Source organism: Nomascus leucogenys, chromosome 13 (assembly GCF_006542625.1).
Source record: "Nomascus leucogenys isolate Asia chromosome 13, Asia_NLE_v1, whole genome shotgun sequence".
Lineage (NCBI taxonomy): Eukaryota > Metazoa > Chordata > Mammalia > Primates > Hylobatidae > Nomascus > Nomascus leucogenys.
In genome coordinates, this window is record NC_044393.1 from 19,141,967 (window position 1) to 19,146,440 (window position 4,474).

A 4,474-nucleotide genomic window follows, 5' to 3' on the forward strand; every position below is an offset into this window, starting at 1 on the left:
AGACGGAAGGGAGGAGGAAGAAGAGCGAAGGGCAGGGTTGCAGCGGCCGGGGCAGGGTGCATGGCCGGGGGAGGGACCCAGGAGGAGGTGGGCGGAGAAGAAGGAAATGGGGCGGGGGAACGGGAAAAGGAGGTGGGAGGAGAGAGGGCGGAGCTGGGGGTGGTCAAGATAGGGGCTGTGTGGGAACAAGGAGGACTAGGAGTGTGGTCTGGATGGGGATTGTCCTTTCTGCTGAGACTGGAAACGCGCCAGGGCCAGACCCGAAGAGTCGAGGTTTAGCAGTTCCCCCTCCACCCCGAAAGTAATCCTCACTGGGTCGGAGGCCGATGTCAGTCGTCTTGCTGTGTGTATACTGGAGCCAGGGAAGAACAGAAATTGCTCATCCCTCAGTGTTCACTTAATCCTTTCAATCATTCAGGGTACTTACTTTTTCCTTCTTCGGTAGACTGAAGAGGCCACGTGAAGTGCCAGGAATCCAACGCACAAACGTCTTTTTTAAAAACCTGTGTAGGGCCGAGCGCGGTGGTTCGCGCCTGTAATCTCAGGTGAGAGGATTGCTTGAGGCCAGGAGTTGTAGGCTGCAGTGAGCTATGGTCATGCCACTGCACTCCAACCTGGGAGACAGAGTGAGACCCTGTCTCCAAAAAAACCCCACAAAAATCTGTGTACATGATTTCTTCTTTAAGATGCCCTCTCCTTGAGGAAGTTCAGGGAAGGAAACAGGCCTCCATGGCTCCCCTCCCTTCCATGACTGCTCTCACAATCACCAACATTTTACTCCTCTCAAGGTAGTTGATTTTGTTGTTTTGTTTTGTTTTGTTTCTGCTTTTGAGACAGAGTCTGTCTCTGTCGCCCAGGCAGTGTCACAATCTTGGCTCACTGCAATCTCTGCCTCCCAGGTTCAAGCAATTCTCCTGCCTCAGCCTCCTGAGTAGCTGGGATAACAGGTGCATGCCACCACTCCCGGCTAGTTTTTGTATTTTTAGTAGGCACGGGGCTTCGCCATATTGGCCAGGCTGGTCTCAAACTCCTGACCTCAGGTGATCCACCCGCCTCAGCCTCCCAAAGTGCTGGGATTACAGACATGAGCCACCTTGCCCGGCTTCAAGGTAGTTGATTTTTAAACTCAGTCCTTCAAAATGCCTCTCGCCTTCCCTCTGTCCTGTTCATTTATTCTTTCAACAAATGTTGAACAGGCTTTTTGCTTAGTGCTGGAGACACAGCAATGAACAAGGCAGATGGGGCCCTGCTGTCTTGGAGTTTGCAGTCGGGTAGGAGAAAGAACCAAGTAAACAGGCCTTTGCCGTCTTGCCTTTACCCTTACTTAGCTAAATGACAGACTTCTAATTCACCGTTTTACTCTCAGCCTCGCCCGTCAACTGCCAAGTGATCTTTTAAAAATACCATTCTAATCGTGTCCTGTTCTTGCTTAAATTATTTGGTGTGCACTCAGACCTAGATGACAATATATAAGTTCCTTGAGTGTGACAATCAGGCTTCTCCAAAAGCTGCCCTTATCCTTTAGCTGCTATTTCTCCCCCATCGTAAATACCCCAATTCAATTGGATGATTCCTTTCCCTCCCAATATGCCATCCCCAGTATTTCTAAACAGTTTGACTTAGTTGCCAACAGTTTTTTAAACTGAAAAGTTTCTGTGTGAACAGAAATCTGCCTCTCTGCCTTGTCTGGTAATACTGTGTCCAAATTTCTGTGTGGCAACAATTGGCTGAAGCCAAGGAGTGGCTGCCTATTCTAGACTGGGCATGGACTTTCCCAAATGCCAGGGACCCTTCTCGACCTCAGTCTGCTTTCGTCACTTATGTTATCTGTCATGTAGGCATGTGTGCCAGTGACCCCTGTACTGTGCCACCTTTTAAGTTGAACAAGATTGAGAACGTGTTGTGTAATGTAAACAGCATGGTTTTGGGTCAAAACCATTGGATTTGAATCCTGGAGAGGTTAGTGCAAAAACTTCCCCATGAGGATTGTCTTTGGCAGACCCTAGGCCAGTAATCTAGAGACTACTCAGGCTAAGTAACCTTTAATGTCACGTGACTGTGCCTTATGCCATCATCCATAAAATAACCTAATGGACCAGAGGGCTAATGCCACAAATGACATCAACAGTGCATGGAGGGAACAGAAGTGCCCTTTTTCAGGCATTCCTAGGTGACTGTTAAAGGGTTGCATGGATTAGCTTATTTCACCATCTCTGCATTCTAGGCTGAGGGTCAGCAAACCACAGCTATGAACTGCCAGCGATACAGAGAAATGTTAAAATACAATGTGGTAGGTGCAAGCATAGAAATAAATATATGTGCAGGGTATTATGGGAGCTTGGGAGAAGAGCACCTAACCCATCTTGGGAATATGATGGAAAAGCAGGAAAGATTTCCTTAAAGAAGTGATACTTGAGCCTTATATACTGCAATGAATCTTTTTTCAAATTATAGACTTAATTTTTAAAAATGTTTTTGTAGAGACAGGGTCTGATTATGTTGCCCAGGCTGGGCTCAAACTCCTGGCCTCAAGTGATCCTCCTGCCATGGCCTCCCAAAGTGCTGGGATTACAGGTGTAAGCCACTGTGCCTGGCCAATAGACTTAATTTTTTAGAACAGTTTTGGGTTTACAGAAAAATTGACCAGATATTACAGAGTTCCCACATTCCCTCTCCCTCCTCCATACAATTTCCCCTATTATTAACATCTTGTATTAAGAGTGGTACATTTGTTGCAATTGATGAGCCGGTATTAATACATCATTATTAACTAAAGTCTGTAGTTTACATTGGGGTTCATTCTTTATGTTGTACATAGTTCTATAGGTTTTGACACATGCATAATGTCATGTATATAAATAAAAGTTTTACTGTCCTAAAAATCTTTGCTTCAACTCTTCATCCCTTACTCCCTCCCCTCACGCCAACCTTTGGCAACCACAGACCTTTTACACTATAGTTTTACCTTTTCTAGAACATCATATAGTTGCATCATAAAATATGTTGCTCTTTCTTTCCTTCTTTCTTTCCTTCCTTCCTTCTTTTTTTTTTTTTTTTTGACAGGATCTCACTCTGTCACCCAGGCTGGAGTGCAGTAGTGCAATCACGGCTCACTGCAGCCTCGACCTCCCGGGTTCAAGTGATTCTCCCACCTGAGCCTCCCTAGTAGCTGGGACTACAGGTGTGTGCTACCACGCCCAGCTAATTTTTGTATTTTTTATAGAGATGGGGTTTTGCCATGTTGCCCAGGCTGCTCTTGAACACCCAGGCTCAAGCAATCCTCTAGCCTTGGCCTCCCAAAGTGCTGGGTAATAAAGTGTGAGCCATTGTACCCAGCCCATATGTAGCCTTTTCTGACTGGATTGTTTTATTAAGTAATGTGATTTAAGTTTCCTTCATGTCTTTTTATGATTTGATAGCTTATTTCTTTTGATTGCTTAAAAATATCCCCTTGTGCAGAGACATAACCAAAAAAGAGAATTTCAGACCAATATCCTTGATGAACATTGATGCAAAAATCCTCAATAAAATACTGGCAAACCGAATCCAACAGCACATCAAAAAGCTTATCCACCATGATCAAGTGGGCTTCATCCCTGGGATGCAAGGCTGGTTCAACATACGCAAATCAATAAATGTAATCCAACATATAAACAGAACCAAAGACAAAAACCACATGATTATCTCAATAGATGCAGAAAAGGCCTTTGACAAAATTCAACAACCCTTCATGCTAAAAACTCTCAATAAATTAGGTATTGATGGGACGTATCTCAAAATAATAAGAGCTATCTACGACAAACACACAGCCAATATCATACTGAATGGGCAAAAACTGGAAGCATTCCCTCTGAAAACTGGCACAAGACAGGGATGCCCTCTCTCACCGCTCCTGTTCAACATAGTGCTGGAAGTTCTGGCCAGAGCAATCAGGCAGGAGAAGGAAATAAAAGGTATTCAATTAGGAAAAGAGGAAGTCAAATTGTCCCTGTTTGCAGATGACATGATTGTATATCTAGAAAACCCCATTGTCTCAGCCCAAAATCTCCTTAAGCTGATTAGCAACTTCAGCGAAGTCTCAGGATACAAAATTAATGTACAAAAATCACAAGCATTCTTGTACACCAATCACAGACAAACAGAGAGCCAAATCATGAGTGAACTCCCATTCACAATTGCTTCAAAGACAATAAAATACCTAGGAATCCAACTTACAAGGGATGTGAAGGACCTCTTCAAGGAGAACTACAAACCACTGCTCAATGAAATAAAAGAGGATACAAACAAATGGAAGAACATTCCATGCTCTTGGGTTGGAAGAATCAATATCGTGAAAATGGCCATACTGCCCAAGGTAATTTACAGATTCAATGCCATCCCCATCAAGCTACCAATGACTTTCTTCACAGAATTGGAAAAAACTACTTTAAAGTTCATATGGAACCAAAAAAGAGCCCGCATCGCCAAGTCAATC